Here is a 21,406-nt window from a genome sequence, read left to right on the forward strand (position 1 = left end):
AACACTTTCAACATACAGGATACATATAAACCTACACAAATATGGCAGCAAATCCTACCTGACCAAGGGCACTTACCTTACGATTGAAAAGTGGGTCATCCATCTTCCTGAAAGTATGCATGGAATACAGCTTAGTACTTTACGCCTCACCAGCCAACTGTATTCAGCAGGCCAAAACAGTCAACACCAAATGCTCCTTGCAGTAAGCTGTTAGAATACTCAAAATATTTTTCAGTTATTTAAAAAACTAAGTTATCAAGAAAATATGACAAATTTTTAACCAATTTGTATTTTTCATAACTTACAAACCTGAGGTCTTAACATTAGGATAAATACTCAGCGCCAGCTGGAAACCGGTAGTTTAAAATAATTGTGTACGCAAGGGACTATTGGCACCTGTGCTTGGTCACGAGACATGTGGAGCCACCCATATACCCCTCATTAACTCGTGACCCTGTTAGTTATTCTTCCAACCCAGGTTAGTTGATAGAGGGGTGGTTAGAGTTGGGCCTTTGTATGTAAAGACCTCAGGTTTGTAAGTTATGAAAAATACAAATTGGTTAAAAATTTGTCATTTGTTCATATACGAAACAAACCTTCAGTCTTAACATTAGGATAGACTTACTCTTGGTGGGAGGTAAGTACTATTAACCAACTGGGAGTTTGCCACCTTTGATCAGTTTTCTGAATACCAGAATTCTACGAAACAACTGACCAGTATTTCCGAATCTAAGACATATATGAATATCATAGAGTCAGACTTCTGGGTTCTACACAATGTCATAGTTCATTGCGTCCGAGGAAGATAAGAAGATCGGTTCTAACAAACCAATTCATCCACTCATGTAGGTTTGTTATCATTCCTCTCCCCCTTGCTAAAGAGAGGAATGTCCTGCTACTAATAGGTATCTTACTGATACTAACCCTAACAGTATGGCCACTTCACTCACCTGTACCTTGTCCGTTCCAGCTTATGATGGTATTCTCTTCTTACTGCCCTAAGTAAAGGAGACAGAAATTTGAAAAGGAAAGAGGCCAGTTAACTCCCCCATTTCACATTCATACCATCATCTTAGACAAGATACCAACTGACCCGCCAGGGGTACTGGATGAGTTACACCATTTGTTGAGTAGCCACCAAAGGACCCAAGGAAATTGTGTCCAAAGACCACTGGGCAACCTTATATATATACAGGAAATTGAAAGAGGTTTTTATAACAAAGAACCCACTCTCAAATTTCAATGAACAGACAGACACTCCTTAACATTGCTCAATTTTGAGCTTCGATACGGTCACAGACCAACCGTCACGACCATTTTAACAGATATGTTCTTAAATGCCAGAAGGCCCATATTCCTCTGATGACCTTCTCTTCTGTATAACCTCATTGGTACAACTTGACAAACAAGGAGTAGGCTTGACCGATCGCCTCTGTTTGGCCTGTTCCTTTACGTCTACCACCTTAATGTTCTACATGACGCAGTTCTTCCTATAACCACAGCGTACTTTGACAAGTCAAAGCCGGCCCTGCTGAAGGTCTCGCACACATACTCACACCGTACTGAGCATGACTAAGAAATGTATGTGTCATCATGACCTGTGCTGCATTGACTCATTAACCCAGATTCTGGGGCAAATTGGAACTGATGTTCCTAACTACTTTTGAGTCTACGTCAATAACCTGGTTATTGAGTACTCCCACTATACCAAGGTCAGAGGAAGACCCCATCCACGGTCAGTTTCCTTTAACGTGACTGATATATGTGCCTGGTGGTAATCCATCAAGTCTACTCTGATACAGAGTATGTTTTCACTTATCAGATCTGAGTTCATATGTGTCCCAGCCAGTTCACTGCTCCTGATTCATCTGAAGATTACTCAGTGTGAAGTGATATTCACATGCCCAATCACCAGTCCAATGTATATCACCATACATGTAATTACAGAGACACTTCCCTCTGTTCTGACAACCCCTTCACCAGATCAATGTCTACTGATTGAATGCCTTTAATGGACAGAAACCTCCTCTATACAGGCAGTCACGGCCAAAGAGTAATTCTGTATATATGAGCTAACGACCTTTGGAGTCGTGTTACGTCTGAGGTGACACTCAAAACCCAAAATCTCAAAACTATTAGTTCGAAAAAGGATACAGGGCAACCTCCAGGTCTTGATATTAATTCTACCTATCGGTGGTGCCTCTTCCCCACACGAACCTGGTAGCGATGACTGTGCTACGATAAACTTTATCCTGGGTCCTCCTTAATTACTAGAACCCATCCTTCCGTTCAGGACATGGAGGAACAGGTAGAACCTAGAGTTTGTGTAACTTCCAGGTTGTTCCCAGTATCGCAAATGGAATCGTCAGGCTCCTCGAAGGGTGAAACCCCTGAGACAGCTCTTACATGGTTTTTCCATTATACGAGTTCCTCACTGGACAAGTGGTTTGTGCACTCATCTGCCAAACCAGTGGTCTGAGGTCCAACTCCCATCTTGGCCAACGCGGAATCAGAGAAACTTATTTCTGGTGATAGAAATTAATCTATCGATATAGTGCGGTTCAGATCCCACAATACGCTGCAGGTCCCGTTGCTAGGTGACCAATTGGTTCCTAGCCACATAAAAAATATCCAATCCTTCAGGCCAGCCCTCAGCCCTTTGAGAGCTATTAAACAGCTCAGTGTTTTTGTAAAAACTAAGATACACTTAACTTTTCCAATTACGTATATGGACTATATCATAGAAAAAATAAACCCAGGAGAATGTCCTATGATAATATATTCTATTCAGACACATCCTAATTATCCTTCTGTCCAAGGAATTAATCTGTTAACAGGACATGGCTTATTTTTTCCACAAGTAATGTTACTTCCCAACCACGAAACACCTTATGCGGTGACCTGTTACAATATACGGGTATATGTTCAATATGCTACCCTCCAAAGGGAAATCCTATATTGCCAGAAACCATCATGGTGCTATTCTCGAGAAACCTAGCCCCAAATTGTACCCAGCGTCACTTCACCCCACCTCACTCTTGAAGAATGGGAAACTCCCCACCTTCCCCTTCCAGATATGATGAGGTTCTAATGCCTTGCTCTAGCCAACTGAAGCTCAAACCTTCTATGTTAGGTTCATGACTTCAATAAAGAAACTAGACCAGTATGGAAGAGACCCATTTGCAGATCCTAGGTTAACCTAGCCAACAACCACTTGGCCTAGTCTAAGTAGGTATATTCAATTAAGAATTGACTAACTTATTTCAAGTTGGCAAGACCAGGTTGACCCTGGCTTGGTTAGGTTAGGCTATGTTAACCCTTCCAATTAGGCTAGGACCCTGGTTTGGTTAGGTTAGGCTATGTTAACTCTTCCAATTAGGCTAGGACCCTGGTTTGGTTAGGTTAGGCTATGTTAACTCTTCCAATTAGGCTAGGACCCTGGTTTGGTTAGGTTAGGCTATGTTAACTTCCAATTAGGCTAGGCTAACTCCTCCATCACTTAGGGTAGGTTAAGTCCATCATAGATGTACTCTTAACTAGGCTAGGCTGATATAGACTAGCTTAATCTAGAAACTAAATAATTTAGGTTAGGTTAGGGTAAAGTCGTCAAGAAAGTTTGGGCTATACATGCTAGGCTACAACCACAACCTTCTAGGCTGAGGTGGTAAAAGTGTTTCGAATGGGTAGCCTAGGCACTAGTCTATGCTCGGCTATACTTATAACCTTACTAATTCGCCCAATCTAAGATAGTACAGGCATGTTCAAGCAGCCAGACCATGTTAAGTCATCAACCCACTGTTAGGCTAAGTTGACATGTACGACATGTATGTCGGAAACACCTAACCTATGAGTTAGGCTAAGGGGACCTGGCTAAGCTAACTAAGAATTGTACCACTCAGACTAATCTAAGATAGTAAATGCAGGTTCAAAAACTAAACTGCAACCATTAGCTAGTCCAAGCCAGCACATGCATACCCAAACCAGTTAGTTCGGACAGTCTAAGCTAAGAACTACTACTCAGATTAACTAAGATAGTAGCAGTAGACTCGGACTGGCTGGAATAGGCTACGAATATAACCACTTGTTAGGCTAAAAGGTATGACCCAATTAGCCTGGCTATAGCATCTTAGGGTACGAGTGCCCTACTTAGGCTTGGCTACCTTAAGTGGCGAAAGAAAGACGTTCACCTCTTCCTCTCGACTTAAGTTTACATGCGATTTCATTAACCCTCTTACGCCGATTGGACGTATTAAACGTCGAGTCAAAATGTCTCCCGTATGCCGATTGGACGTATCATACGTCGGCTCAAAAATGTTTTTTGAAAAATTCGCGGAAAAATACTTATAGGCCTACCAGCCGAAAACTTTTGAATCACGCGCCTTGGGGGATGCTGGGAGTTCACAGATCAAGGCGTTGTTGAGTTCACGGATCAAGGCGTTGTTTTGTTTACAATCGCTACGTAGGCGCGCAAGCGCGATTTCTTCTTTCTTATCGCACTAAAAAGTATCAGTGACACATCTCAAAAATTATTTCGTCACTTTGACATAATTTTTGCACCATTTTAAATTATCCTTTACATGAAGTATTATATATGAAAATGTGCGCAATTTCATGTAAAATACAACCAAAAAATACTCATGATTGTAGCTTTTATCAGTTTTGAAATATTTTCATATAAATAACGATAAGTGCAAAAATTTCAACCTTCGGTTAAATTTGACTCTACCGAAAGAAATGGTCGAGAAACACAATTGTAAGCTAAAATTCTTATATTATAGTAATATTCAATAATTTGCCTTCATTTTGCAACAAATTGGACGTCTCTAGCACAATATTTCGATTTATGGTGAATTTATGAAAAAACTTTTTCCTTACGTTCGTGCGATAACTCTTCCGATAAATTTTTTCGTGCGATTGTCCTAATGTTTGCACCCTTTTAAATTTGCTGTTACATAAAGTTTTATATATGGAAATGTGCGCAATTTCATGCACAATACAACAAAAAACAACCCATGGTTGTAGCTTTTATCAGTTTCGAAATATTTCCATATAAATAACGTTAAGTGCAAAAATTTCAACTTTCGGTCAACTTTGACTCTACCGAAATGGTCGAAAAACGCAATTGTAAGCTAAAACGCTTATATTCTAGTAATATTCAATCATTTAAATTCATTTTGCAACGACTTGGAAGTCTCTAGCACAATATTTCGATTTATGGTGATTTATTAAAAAAAAAAATTTTTCCTTACGTCCGCGCGGTAACTCTTCCGAAAAAATCAGAATTTTTTTTGTGCGATTGTCGAAATGTTTGCACCATTTAAAATTAGCTGTTACATAAAGTTCTATTTATGAAAAGTGTGTGCAATTTCATGTAGAATACAACTAAAAATGATTGAAGGTTGTAGCTTTTCTCTTTTTTCGAAATATTTGCATATAAATCACGATAAATAGAAAAAAAATCATGTTCGTTCAAATTTGACTCTACCGAAATAGTTGAAAACGCAATTGTAAGCTAAAACTCTACGGCCTGTAGTAATATTCCGTAATTTTTCTTCATTTTGAAACATATTTGAAGTCTCTAGAACAATATTGTGATTTATGTGAATTTTTGAAAAATATATTTACCTTCACTCCACGCGCCGATTCGCGGCGCAAAGTCTCCGAAATACGTACATCACATTATCCTAATATTTGCTCCTTTTCATATTAGCCGTTTTATAGAGTTTCATATATCAAAATGTGCGCAAATTCATGAAGAATACAATAAAAAATAAGTGAAGGTTGTAGCTTTTTCCATCTCCGAAATATGTGCATATAAAAAAAAAATATATATAAAAATTTCGACATTCGGTCAAATTTAACTCGTCCGAAATGGTATCGAAATCCGCAATTCTAATCTAAAACTCTTACGTATCATAATATTAAATCATTTGTCTTAATTTTGAAACAAATTGGAAGTCTCTAGAACAATATTAGAATTATGGTGAATTTTTTAAAATAAAATTTTTTTACGTCCACGCGTTACGAATTCGTACATCATTTTGTGATAATATTTTTCCGGTGTTGCTTTTATTGTTTTACTATGTATTATATATCAAAATTATTGCAATTTAGAGTACAATAAAACGAAAAAAAAAAGTAACTCGTTAGCTTTGACCGTTTTTGCACGCGTGATTTTGAATACAATTACGTATGATTTTTTTTTTTTCGCTACCATAATCTCGCATTATTTACATATGATAATGATATTATTTTTCATTTCTGATGATTGCATACTAAACTTCAGGCAATGACAAAAAAAAGAGAGCCAAAAATGAACTCTTAATCTTCCGCGCTCACTCCAAACCGGCGCCGGCATACAGGAGGTTTTGATTTTTATGGCTTCGGCATAAGAGGGTTAAGAAGAATGGTTCTACAGTACTTTCGAAGGAACCAAACTTTTGATTAACTACTTGTGTAAGAGTCTAAGCGTCTGGTCAATATTTTTATAGGAAAAAACCAGATTATACCAACAAGTATATAAAACATGGAATTCTTCTTACCTGTAAACGTTTGAAGTTTTCTGGGGTCAACCAAAAGTATGCTAATTCCCACCATTCAGGCTGTATACGATTACTAAGAGGTATCCATATCCTTCCATCAATCCGTGCATTTTGTGTGTTGTAAAACAGACTCTACATGACTTTAACAAGGTAGTTCATACACTTTCATATCCTTTTTCAAACCAAACACCATGTCAATCCCCTGGGGAAGAATGCTGGCAGGTGTCTCTGTGCTCCCTGAAAGGTTATTGAATTGACGAAACAAATCAATCACCTCCGCATACGAAGCCAGAAACTCTGGGTTTTCTCTTTCCTCCGGTTCTAACGCACTGTGTTCAGCCACAGGAGACATTAATTCACTCCTACCCTCTGACAAACGTCCGGGTGCGTCATGGCCGTCCGACCATACGGCTGGGGCATCTTTGATCTTTAATGGCCACTGACGGCTCGATCTCGAATAGTCAGTAGGATTTGAGAGGGTATCTATTTGCAATCCTATATACAAATATGAGAGCAATTTTATCATATTGCATTACTCTGACAGCTAGAGTCCATGGAAAAAGTTTGTAAAAGCATCGGCATATGTATCAAATTCACCAACAGCTTTGTACTCTCCCTTAAGACTCTTTGTAGTCAACCACTGGCAACTCCGCATCAGCCGCTAGCCCAGCGGACTGTCAACGCTTTCGCTCGTTTGGACTCTTGTAAACGGCTTCGTCCGCTTGCTTTGAGCGTTACAACCACCAACTTCTTGACTTTCTTGCCGATTGGACTGTGATAGGTCCTGGTTTGCAAAGATGAAGAAGATTTACTTCTCCTCTTGTCCCGAGGATCAGTCACGAAATCCCGTATCCTCCAATGCTTGACTGGTACACGCAGTGACGCCATCGAACTTAGCTATGACACCATCTACAGGAAGATGATGAAGACGACGACGAATCGCGCCTTTTCTTTTTGTCTATCTTAGCCATTTTCACCTCTAGATCTTGTTTATTGTTCATTACTGTGTGTACCAATGAGTCTGAAAGCGTATTTGGTTCCGGAGGCAGCGAAGCAGATCGAGAATCAGTAGGCTGTGATGTCATGACTACCGCCATTTTGCATGCGGTTTTGGCTACGACGTCATCACGCTTGATGGAAGCGTGAGGCTGTTGATGGTACTCTTGCAGCCCAGATCAAGAGACCCAACCTTCTGTGGCATTTCTACTTTACAAGGATGTGACAGTCATGGCTCGAAGATGAAGAAGTTATTCTTCTCTTGGCACGAGGATCAGTCACGAAGTCCCTGATTCTAGCCTTTCCCAACTCTTCACAGCAGCCACACCAGACTAAACTTCCATCATTCACTTGTTCGACAATTACTACTACTTCTTGTGCTTTCATATAATAGGGATGTAACAATCCTGGCTCAAAGATGGAGAAGAAACTTCTCCTCTTGGCTCGAGGATCAGATACAAAGTCCCTATTCTTCCAGGATTGGCAGAACGCACTGGCGTCAAAGCCAGTCACCTAAGCGAAAGGATACACAGGAAAGACTCTTGTCTTTTCCATTATGTGACTTATATCTCCTAACGCTTGTAATTTCTCTCAAAAACAATGTGCATTAACAAATTCCAAATTTGAAAGCAAATTGTAAAGTACTCTTGTACCTCGAAATGAAAATGGAAGCATGTTTCCGTGTAGGCCGCAGCTGTGAAGTGATGTCATGGCGGTCGCCATGCTTTATGACGTCACTGAGCATCTCGAATGCAAAGCCAGCACCCTACCAGAAGCGCAAGTCTGTTGATGTTATTCTCGTAGGCATAGCAACCTGACATTAAAGTCTGCCGTGTTGCACTATCTGCTTCTTTACAGATGGCGACGCATCCAACCGCCATTCAGTGCATATCAGGAAAAAAGGGACATCCATCACGTGGGACCCTGGATGGCAGCACGACATTATACATCAAACCAACTGCTCTTGGGTTGGTTCTTCCGATAAGCCTAACGCCGACCGCACACGTGCATCATCTCTACCCACGTATCTGGAACAAAAACAAGATGGCGATGCACACCTCTCCCCGCACGGAAAGGAGCACAATTAGTCATAATTACTTCCCAAAAGCACATCCAGATACATCAAAAGCTTTTGATTTACCATCCATATGAATATGCGATATTCCAAAGCACAGGTAACGAATTAACTGTACCTTAACCCTTAAACACCGAAGGGGTATAATAAAAATCCTCTCCCGTATGCCGAGGAGGTATAGGAGTGAGCGCCGAAGCGGAAAAAATATTTTTTTCAAAAAATCACAGCGCGCTTAGTTTTCAAGATTAAGAGTTCATTTTTGGCTCATTTTTTTGTCATTGCCTGAGGTTTAGTATGCAACAATCGAAAATGAAAAAATATCATTATCATATATAAATAATGCGATATATGATAGCGCGAAAACAAAATTTCATATATAATTGTATTCAAATTGCGCTGTGAGCAAAATGGTTTAAGCTAACGAGTTAATTTTTTTAGTTGTATTGTACACTAAATTGCGATCATTTTGGTATATGACACATTGTAAAATGATCAAAGCAACACAGAGAAAATATTATAACAAAATGATGCATGAATTCATAACTCGCGGACGTAAATAAAAGTTTTTTTCAAAAATTCACCATAAATCTAAATATTGTTCTAGAGACTCAATTTGTTTCAAAATGAAGATAAATGATTGAATATTACTAAAATGTAAGAGTTTTAGCTTACAATTACAGTTTTCGACCATTTCGGACAAGTTAAAGTTGACCCGAATGTTTCTTTTTAAAATATATTTTTTTTTTATATGCATATTTCGAAAATGAGAAAAGCTACAACCTTCAATTATTTTTGTTGTATTCTACATGAAATTGCACACATTTTCATATATAAAACTCTATGAAATGCCTAATATGAAATGGAGCAAATATTCTGAGAATGCGACATACGCATTTCGGAGATGTACAGCGGAGAATCCGCGCGCGGAGGGAAGGAAATTTTTTTCTTTTTTAATTCACCATAAATCTAAATATTGTGCTATAGACTTCAAATTTGTTTCAAAATGAAGATAAATGACTGAATATTACTAGACTGTAAGAGTTTTAGCTTACAATTGCGTTTTTCGACCATTTCGGTAGTCAAGTTGACCGAACGTGGGTTTTTTTTTATTTATTTATTGTGATTTATATGCAAATATTTTGAAAATGAGAAAAGCTACAACCTTCAATTATTTTTTGTTGTATTCTACATAAAATTGCCCACATTTTCATATATAAAACCTTATGTAACGGCTAATTTAAAATGGTGCAAACATTATGACAATGGCACGTATGATTTTTTCGGAAGAGTTACCGCGCAGACGTAAGGAAATTTTTTTTTTTTCATAAATTCACCATAAATCAAAATATTGTGCTAGAGACTTCCAATTTGTTGCAAAATGAAGGTAAATGATTGAATATTACTAGAATATAAGAGTTTTAGCTTACAATTGCGTTTTTCGACCATTTCGGTAGAGTCAAAGTTGACCGAAGGTTGAAATTTTGGCACTTATCGTTATTTATATGAAAATATTTCAAAACTGATAAAAGCTACAACAATGGGTTGTTTTTAGTTGTATTGTGCATTAAATTGCACACATTTTCATATATAAAACTTTATGTAACGGCTAATTTAAAATGGTGCAAACATTACGACAATCGCACGTATGATTTTTTCGGAAGAGTTACCGCGCGGACGTAAGGAAAATTTTTTTTTCATAAATTCACCATAAATCGAAATATTGTGCTAGAGACTTCCAATTTGTTGCAAAATGAAGGTAAATGATTGAATATTACTAAAATATAAGAGTATTAGCTTACAATTGCGTTTTCTGTCCATTTCGGTAGTCAAAGTTGACCGAAGGTTGAAATTTTGGCACTTATCGTTATTTATATGAAAATATGTCAAAACTGTTAAAAGCTACAATCAGGAATATTTTTTTGTTGTATTCTACATGAAATTGCACACATTTACATATATAATACTCCATGTAACGGCTAATTTAAAATGGTGTAATTATGTCAAAGTGTTGAAATAATTTCTGAGATGTGTCACAGATACTTTTTAGCGCGATAAGAAAGAAATTCGCGCTTGCGCGCCTGCATAACGATTGTAAACAAAACAACGCCTTGATCCGTGAGCTCCCAGTATCCCCCAAGGCGCGTGATTCAAAAGTTTTTGCCTGGTAGGCCTATAAGTATTTTTCCGTGATTTTTTAAAAAACTTTTCTGTGTCGACGTAAAATACGTCCAATCAGCACTCGACAGACAATTTATCTCAACGTAAAATACGTCCAATCGGCGTTAAAGGGTTAAGAGTTTCTGCACCTACGACTTACTACACGATGAGTACCTCGACGTCGAAACCGTCGAAGAAAATATCAGGGCGCTTATCTGCTTCTTGTGATATCCAGAAAGTCTCGCAGCATGAGAAGGCTTCATGTTCACATACCCGGAAATTCCAAACAACAAAATGAAAACAACAGGGGGCAAACTAAACCGGGTTTAAAAGGACAGAGCTAATCACGTCCTCTCTTAAAGGCGGTAAGAAAATAACGAACGGGGTCACGAGTTAATGAGGGGTATGTGGGTGGCTACACATGTCTCGTGACCAAGCAAAGATGCTAATAGTCTCTTGCATACACAACTATTTTAAACTTTACCGGTTTCCAGCTGGCGCTGAGTATTTATCCTAATGTTAAGACCAAAAGTTTGTTTCGTATATGAACAAATAATTTGAATTACAGTTACTCATAACTACTACACCTGATAGTCTTTCTCATTAACCCTTAAACGCCCGACTGGACGTATTTTACGTCGACATTTTTTGTCCTCTCGGGTGCCGACTGGATGTATTTTACGTCGACATACAAAAGTTTTTTTTTTTAAATTTGCGGAAAATACTTTTAGGCCTACCAGCCGAAAACTCTTGAATCACGCGCCTTGGGGGATGCTGGGAGTTCACGGATCAAGGTGTTGTTTTGTTTACAATCGTTACGCAGGCGCGCAAGCGCGAATTTCTTTCTTGCCGCACTAAAAAGTATCTGTGACACATCTCTGAAATTATTTCGTCACTTTGACATAATTTTTTACCATTTTAAATTAGCCGTTACATGGAGTATTATATATGAAAATGTGCGCATTTTTATGTAGAATACACCTAAAAAAAATACTCATGATTGTAGCTTTTATCAGTTTTGAGATATTTTCATATAAATAACGATAAGTGCCAAAATTTCAACCTTCGGTCAACTTTGACTCTCCGAAATGGTCGAAAAACGCAATTGTAAGCTAAAAATCTTATATTTTAGTAATATTCAATCATTTAACTTAATTTTGCAACTAATTGAGAGTCTCTAGCACAATATTTCGATTTAAGGTGAATTTATTGAAAAAACTTTTTCCTTACGTCCGCGCGGTAAACTCTTCCAAAAATAATCATACATGCGATTGTGGTAATGTTTGCACCATTTTAAATTAGCCGTTACATAAAGTTTTATATATGAAAATGTGCGCAATTTCATGCACAATACAACTAAAACCCATGGTTGTAACTTTTATCATTTTGAAATATTTTCATATAAAAAATGAATAAGCGACAAATTTTCAACCTTCGGTCAATTTTGACTCTACCGAAATGGTCGAAAAACGCAATTGTAAGCTAAAACGCTTATATTCTAGTAATATTCAAGCATTTACCTTCATTTTGCAACAAATTGTCAGTCTCTACCACAATATTTCGATTTATGGTGAATTTATGAAAAAAATAACATTTTCTTTACGTCCGCTGCGGTAACTCTTCCGAAAAAATCATACGTGCGATTGTGGTAATGTTTGCACCATTTTAAATTAGCCGTTACATAACGTTTTATATATGAAAATGTGCGCAATTTCATGTATAATACAACAAGAAATAGTTGAAGGTTGAAGCTTTTCTCATTTTCGAAATATTTGCATATAAATCACGATAAACAGAAAAAAAATCACGTTCGGTCAAATTTGACTACCGAATGGTCGAAAAACGCAATTGTAAGATAAAACTCTTACAGTCTAGTAATATTCAGTCATTTATCTTCATCGTGAAACAAATTCGAAGTCTCTAGCACAATATTTAAATTTATGGTGAATTTAAAAAAAAACTTTCCTTCCCTCCGCTCGCGGATTCTCCGCCACAAATCTCCGAAATGCGTAAGTCCCATTCTCGGAATATTTGCTCCGTATCATATTAGGCATTTCATAGAGTTTTATATATGAAAACGTGCACAATTTCATGTAGAATAAAACGAAAAATATTTGAAAGTTGTAGCTTTTCTTATTTCCGAAATAATTGCATATAAAAAATATATATAAAAATAATTCGACATTCGGTCAACTTTAACTCATCAGATATGGTCGAAAACTGCATTTGTAAGCTAATATTCTTACAGTATAGTAATATTCAATCATTTGTCTTCATTTTGAAAGAAATTGGAAGTCTCTAGGACAATATTTAGATTTATGGTGAATTTTTGAAAAAAATATGTGTTTACGTCTGCGCGTTACGAATTCATGCATTATTTTGTGATAATATTTTCTCTGTGTTGCTTTTATCGTTTTACAATTTGTTATATACCAAAATGATTGCAATTTAGTGTACATTACAACGAAAAAAAAAAGTAACTTGTTACCTTCAACCGTTTTGCGCACAGCGCGATTTGAATACAATTATATATGAATTTCGTTTTTGCGCTATCATATATCGCATTATTTATATATGATAATGATAATTTTTTTCATTTCTGATGGTTGCATACTAAACTTCAGGCAATGAAAAAAAAGGAGCCAAAAATGAACTCTTAATCTTCAAAACTAAGCGCGCTATGATTTTTTTTTTTTGAAAAAAACAATATTTTTCCGCTCCACCCGCGCTCACTCTGAAACGTCTCCGGCACCGGGAGACATTTTTTTTTTTTACCGCTTCGCCGTTTAAGGGTTAAGTAACCATAGCATACTGAAACAATTCTGCAATGAAACACAAGACATGGAAATACGCACTAAATTTTAAATTTCAAAATGATATCTTCAATGCGTAAAAGAAGTATTTGGTAACTCGAGAGTATGTGCGTAACACAAAGAAAGAAAGCCTATTTTAAAGAATTCTGATTCATTGTCAACCTTCACATCTGTCAAATACTATCGAGGTCTAAATGTTTTGTTCACGTGCTTGCAGTATTTTTGAGAATCAGTCTGTTTGAGTTTGCTGCAGATTCATATATTTATCTTGCATACTATTTACTTTCTTACATATATCCTGTATAAAAGCATTTGTCATATCTATCTGCATCTTTATTTCAAGCATCCATTTTATTCCAATAGTGCAACATTCCTTCCAAACTGAGATGATAAAATCTAAGCCTAGCATGTTTACAGTTTGACTGAGGCATGGGAGGTGGTCTCTAAGAAACAACTATAAGCTTTTTTTTAATAGTCTGCAGTGAAGTCCGGATCACTCTCATTATAGCAGTCTTTATTATTATTAATAGGGCTTAGTTTTTCCAGATCTCTGAGTCTTAAGTAGACTCTTCTCGGGCTGGTTGGCTATAGCAGTCTTGAGAGTGTACAAGTCATACATTGAAAGCTGAATAAAATGTATCGAAGAGGCAATTATTTTCTTGTAATATCCTAAATCAACTGTAAAGGAAAAATATTACCTATGAGTATTAAGATATGTCCAATCAGCGTGAAGTTTTCAATAGATATTAGTATGTAGTCTATTGCATTGCCCCAATACTTTACAGCAATTCTATAATAGACAATCTAATCTCGACATAGCATTAACCCCTTAACTTTCCAAGGTTTTTCCAAATATGTAAAAACCTTAGGTTCTTTTTTATTTATATTCTACCAAGTACAATCTGCATGGCATAGTTCTTCTTTTTTTTTAATTGTCAGTACTTTTGGAATTTATTGAACTTAAAATGACACTTTTACATTTCCAAGTTAACGCAGTTGTAAAATTCTGGACATTTCTCTTAATTTTAGGATGAACATGCACTGAATTTATAGGGTTTTCATAATTATAACAAATAGTTTGTCATTCAGTTTGTTTGTGGAGGGGTCATGAAACAGAAAAAAGAAGAATGAATTTCAGCAAGCAATCAGGGCATTTGTCACCTAATGTTTTACATAAAAGTAAAGATACACAGCCATTTAATATGGAAAATGCACACTTAATGCTTGCTAATACGACAGGAAGGATAGAACACATAAATGTATCAAAGAACGGGTTAAATAAAGATCATAAAATACTTGGGGATAATTTGGGGTAATGAAAGAGTATTCTCATGATAGTAAGAAGTACATGGTCATGGTTCACAAGTATGATTCATTATTAATTTTCTTTCGCTTGAGATACTCTCCAGTTTTAGCAGAATTCTCGGAAGAGAAAAATCATTTGTGTTGTGAATTCATCAGCCTTATTTATTGGTTATTCATAGCATAGTATACTAAGTATAATATTTTGGAGTCTTAACTTATTGTTTAAATTAAGCTTTTCAATTTTTGACTCTCATAAAACAATCTTACTACATGACTATTTTGGTATACCACATGGCTGCTTTTGTAAAGATACTGTCTTTTTTAATGTAAAAGCAGTTTTATGCATATTCCAAACTGTACCAGTCTGTTAAGTGTTGTAAGCAGTTGGGGTAAAGATTCAAACCTGTTTGTCATCAAAATGTTACACACCTGTGCTTTCTTAAGTATGGTGAAACTGAGTTTCTAATTGCAATATATGATTGATAACCACACAAGCTCCTCATCATTTTTTATGGTAGATTTTCCCATTACAGGGTTAGATGTCTAATGAGTTCTCTTTACTCTTCTTGTCTTGTGCACTTTCTTCCTCAAAAGTAGTCAGAGACTAATGCAATAAAAGACTTTGGGTATGAAGAACTCTTCAAAGTTATGGAGTCGTGTGTGTTAAATACAGCTATGTATTGTACTACAATTACCAAGAAAGAAATTTACATGTTACAATAATACTAACTTAATAACCTCCCTTTCAACAATGTTATACACTACAATAAGACTGGTATGACTGATAAGGTTTGGATGCTTTTGACTTTTACTCTTTTATTTGTCAGTGCATCACCAGCACCAATGTTTTAGACATATTTTCCGTGATGCTTTTAGACAAGAATCCATCTTATTCATCAGGCATTTCAGACCTGTGAGGTTAGTCTTTAGAAGGAAATATAGAAATTCAGCACCAAAATTAAAATCTTGTGATTCTTAGAATCATATTAAGTTCCTGAGTGATTTCAAATGTACCTTAAATTACAATGCCTTCAACCACAATAAATTTTTTAAATAATCATACAAAGTTCTAATAAAAATGATAAATATTACTATAATTTATTGAGCTTTGTAGTAATGATGACCCTCAGCATTTGTCAAGTCCAGCACAAGCACTCAATCCAATTTTATCCGCACACCAATCAAAACTTACTATGGGCTGATCCGAGATTGTTGCGTTTTGAAGTAATTCATTTTTTCCAGCTACTCCAACCTCTGACCCATCATTAAGCTTTTTTGACCTTGAGGCAGGATAAGAATATTTCCATAACATTATAGATCCATTCCCACCTGTGGTTACAAAAATTTCTCTATTCTGTGGTAAATATCTCCCACACCATATTGTTGATTTATGACCTTTTTCTATACACCCGGTAAAACCTTTCTCCTCATGGAGTGTTCGAAGATCAAAAACAAAGAACTTGGACTCTAATGTTGTTGCTAATAACTTATTCATATTATATCTTTACGATCAAACTCTAACGAACTACACCATTCCTCAAGTTAGTCTCCCAACAAATATTCATTTTACGTAAATCAAACATTTTAACATCACCATTATCAAATCCTGCACACAACACTCGCTCCTCCATAGAATAAGAATTTCCAAAAGCTACACTCCACAGTCTCGTTTTTCCTGTCCATCTTCTGGTTCTATATTAATGACAGGCTTGTCCTTCTGGCGTGGATCCCAAACTTTTACTAATCCATCACGACTTCCAGTGACAATCTCAGGAGCTCCTGCAATAATTAAAAACAAAGGATTATTATTACAGCACCACATCACTAACCCATTTTCTACAGACTATTGTATAGAAAATTAGCTTTAAGTGCATTGTAATACAGCTTATTTCACTTATGACAGCCTAAGAATGTGATTGACAGAATGCATCGCATACCATAGATTTGCATTTTAGTACAACAGTTCTTATGGAAGTAATGAATATCATTGCTATAACACCCAGTCATTCCCTTTGCCCAATATACCCTAATTTATATAAATAGTATATCAAATATGAAAGAAATCAAGTTAATGCTAATTACTAGAGTAATTGTGTGACTTGCACAAGTGATTTTCAGTACTACCAGTTCAGTATTGTCCCTTCTTCCTTAGTTCAAAGGGAGAACTTTTGTCAGATAGTAAGCATCAACAAGCAAAGTATATTTAAAGCATATTAAACTAAATATCATTAATTTTTCATTTGTCGAAGCAATTGCTGTCATTATGGGTTCAATTGAAGAAAATTGTATTTTTCAACTAGTGTTAACTTGTTTAAGCACTGAGTACATTTGCAGTATATCAAAGGTATTTTGTATTTTTTCACTTTGTTGGGTTACATCAGTATCAATTAAGGATAATGGTTGACACTAATTAGAATAGCTGGTTAGCCTCTGTAAGCTAACAAGCAGTCAGTTCTTTGCTAACTTGAAACTTTTAGCCAATTAAATTATTCAGATAAACTATCAAGAACTCTTAAAATTAAGTCTATTATTCCTCTATCTTCCAACAATGTGCTTTTTCTTTTTCAGCTTGGCATCAACATACTCATTTGGTAGTACAGTACTGTATTTTGTTCATTAATCTAATTACATTTTCGTGTATTGGGTTATTATGTCCTCTGCACTAGTAAATGTGTCTCACTGACAACTATTCTGCTGTCTGCAGATTTTGTACACTAAACCACACAAAAAAATTAAAAGACTACCCAAAACCAAGCAAAAGTTAGATACATACTTGCAGTAATGCTCAGAAGGACATGCAGTGCAAATGCCCCTAATCACTAAACAATACTAAATTTAAAAAGTAAATGAAATCAACATTATACCAATCAAAGAATGAAAAACCTGTATAGAAATTTCATGCATTATGAAAAGTGAAGGAATAATGATAATAGCTAAATCCTGAGAGCACAACACTACACCATATTTTCCAGTCTCTCATGACAATAAGTAATTAGTAATTCAGGCATCTTACAAGAACCAGTTCTGTACATTGAGAGCACTTGGATTTTGATAAATACAAGGTGCAACTGAAATCTGTTAAAAGGGGGAGAATGGATCTGTATGAAAACCATACCAGGCATTATAAACAAAAATGGTATTTTTGTGCTTAGTTTTTTTTTTTTTTTTTTATAATTTGCTCATAATTTTTTAATGCCAAAACAAAGAAGTTTTGGCTAGCTAGCTGGGTAGCTTTGTAATTTTGTGCTTTCTTCTAATATTTGTTTATAATTTTTAGTAATGCCAGGACAAAGAAGTTTTGGCTAGCTTGGTAAGCTTTGTTAACAAGTGTATACTGCCAATCACAGCAGACTGTTCATCTTGTACACCGCTGATGAAGATCCTCTGAAGTAGCCTTACACCAGAGTCACTGCTCTCCAAGAAAGATCTCTCACTTGAAAGTGACACTGGACAGGCCTCCAGACATGAAAAGATAAAAGATCCTACCAATTGGTGGTATTTCACGAGGTTGGCAGGGAAGGGTGTGCTAAGGTGGAATCTCTCTTGGCATTGCTGAGAGAAGAGAAAAAAACCCTGGAGCCACTCCACTTGGGGCCACAAGGAGCTATTAGGGTCATCCAAAGACTTTGGAACAGGCAGAACAGGGGAAATGCATAAACTCCCAGGTTGTTCCCTCTGGGACCATTGAACAGACCTCTAGCTTCCTGTTGAACAGTGTAGCAGAGAGGTCTAACATGAGTGTTCTTCAAGTAGACAGAGGAGACAATAGAATAACTCAGGGGATGCCGTATGATGTATGCTCGCGCAAATACATTCTACACATTCTTCCAAAGAAACGTGCATTCCAACAGAGATGTCCTATGATCATAGGACAAAGGCCCCCTCCCCCTTTTTGACAATGGAACCATCATGGTGACATTCCTGAGCAATATAGCACAATGCTAAAGACAGACCTTAAATCTTGCAGACATGAACAACTAGGATATTGAGACAATACTGGTCTGGTTACTTGGATATATAAAGCTAAGCTGAGTTAGGAATTGTATCCAATCTAACCTAACCAATCCCAAACTCTTGAAGAAGTCAAGAAGCAGAGGAAAAAAAAAACTGCTTCCAGGATATTATGAAGGTAGGTCTGATAAAAATAAGCTTGAACCAGCTAAGATAGGCTAAGAACACCAACACTTGGCTTGGCCAGGATGGTATAGACAGGTTTGAACTAGCTATGCTAGGCCTAAAACTCAAACACTTAGGATACGGCCTAGTGGTCTTCAAACTGTGGGCCATGGACAAAACAAATGTAGAATTTAAAGTTAAATAAACAATATAAAAAGATAAAAATAAAAGTATACTTTCTTTCATCTGGACCTATAATTATAAAAAAAAAATGACAAATTTTCTAGGACAAATTGTATTTTTCATAGCTACCAAACCCTGAGGTCCTTAACAAAAGGATATTTTCTAGCGCCTAGCTGGACATCTGGTTAAAAGCGCAGATGAAAGCAAGGAATCTTGTGATATCTGGCTACACATTAGTAAATCAGGTGAAGAGTGGTCAAAGATGCACCTACGCCACCGCGTCAAGTCTTTCCCAACTCAGGATGTCTTAACAAACAGAGGGGTGGCTCGAGGTGGGCAATATAATGATAAGACCTCAGGTTTGTAGCTATCAAAATACAAATTGTCTTAGAAAATTTGTCATTTGTTCATACGCGAACAAACCTTTGGTCTTAACAATAAGATACTCATACTTAGAGGGAGGTACAAGACATCCTACACCGGCTGGGGGCCTACCCACCAGTCCAACTCCAGAAGAAATGACTTCTGGAGAGGGAGAAGCCCGTTGAGAAGCTAGATGATTGATATCTAACCACTCAGACCCTGAATGACGTACAATATATGGGAGAATCATTGTATAGGGAACCATAGATAAACTTTGACTGTCCAAAAGCAAACCAATATACCAGGGTTTGTACTACTCCCAACTCCTCCTTGCCAAGGAGTGGAGCATATGATACCGAATAGAGGGTTTGATATTCATATATTAAGCGACCAAACTATCAGTATGACTACATTACTCACTGTATCAGACCAGTCCAGAGAGTGACATTTGGTTCTATTCCTTAACCCGCCTGAAGAAAGAAGGAAAGGTACAAGAGAAAGGAGGAGACCAGCCAACTCATCCTGAGCATCACCACCCACAAAGTCATTCAGTGATGGAATGGAAAACGAGTGAACCTGTCATCGTGCACGGAGGGATTTTGGGTCTCAGCCACGAATTCCGGGACAATTTTGAAGGACACCGACCCCTAACCCCTGGGGTGCTTCACATCATAGCTCAAGACCATAAAGCTCTCCTACCCTCTTGGAAGATGCCAAGGCCAGAAGGAAAACTGTCTTGAGCGTCAAGTTCCTGTCAGTTGAGCGACGCAAGGGCTCAGGACTCTTAGTGAAGCTCTTGAGAACCAAGGAAAACAAATCCCACGTCGGAGGCTTGAGCTCCCTAGGAGAACTCGACTGCTCAAACCCCTTAACTAGCAAGAAAAGTTCCCAGGAAGAGGAGATGCCCATACCTTTAAGGCATAACACCAAACTTAAGGCCGCCCTTAAGCCTCTAATGGCAGAAACGGACAAACGTTTCTCGTCTCAGAGGAAGGTTAAAAAGTCTGCTATTCGCTGAAGAGAGGTTGCGAGTGGAGAAAAACCCTGTCTACGACACCAATCACAATAGATTGCCCAATTGCCTTGGTAAACCGCAGAGGTCGACTTTCCAAGACTGCTGGACATATGACCCACTGTTCTCTGAGAAAAGTCTCTCACTCTGAGGAGATACTTGACAGCCTCCAACCGTGAAGAGACAGGGATTCTACTGACTAGTGGAACCTTTCCACATGCAGCTGACACAGGAGATGCTGCCAAGGGGGAATTTTCCTCAGAACCTCTGACAAGAACAGCAGATCTGGGAACCATTCCGCCTGAGGCCACAGAGGGGCTACCAAAGTCATCCTGAGACCCTGTGAACTCATTAGCCTGTTCAGAACTTATGGATCAAACAAAGGGAGGGAAGGCATACACCTCCAGGTTGTCCCAGGGATGTTGGAATGCATCCTCTGATAATCTAAAAGGGTCTGGGACCACTGAACAGAATATCTTCAGCTTCCTATTGAAGCGAGTCGCAAAAAGGTCCAGCATGGGTCTCCCCCCAAACCTGGAAGAGCTTGTCTGCTACCACTTGATGAAGGGACCACTCTGTGCCTAGGATCTGATCCCAACGACTGAGTTTGCCTGCGACCACATTCCATTTGCCTATGATATACCTGGCTGAGAGCTCTACCGAATTGCTGACTGCCCACTAGTGAACCTCGATGGTCAAGGCGTGAAGTTGATGAGAAACCAGGCCTCCCTGCTTGTTCACATAGGCTACCACCATGGGGTTTTTTTTTTTTTTTTGTGCCGACATGAAAAACGACAGAATGACATACCATCTCCCAAAACTCCTTCAGACCCAGGAAGGCTGC

At 37.5% G+C, this 21,406-nt stretch overlaps 1 pseudogene; it reads right to left on the minus strand.

Moving 5' to 3' along the window:
* Positions 1–15,964: 15,964 nt before the first annotated feature.
* Positions 15,965–20,858, minus strand: LOC135221304 (dynein axonemal assembly factor 10-like; annotated as a pseudogene).
* Positions 20,859–21,406: the final 548 nt, after the last annotated feature.

Source organism: Macrobrachium nipponense, chromosome 2, assembly GCF_015104395.2.
Source record: "Macrobrachium nipponense isolate FS-2020 chromosome 2, ASM1510439v2, whole genome shotgun sequence".
Lineage (NCBI taxonomy): Eukaryota > Metazoa > Arthropoda > Malacostraca > Decapoda > Palaemonidae > Macrobrachium > Macrobrachium nipponense.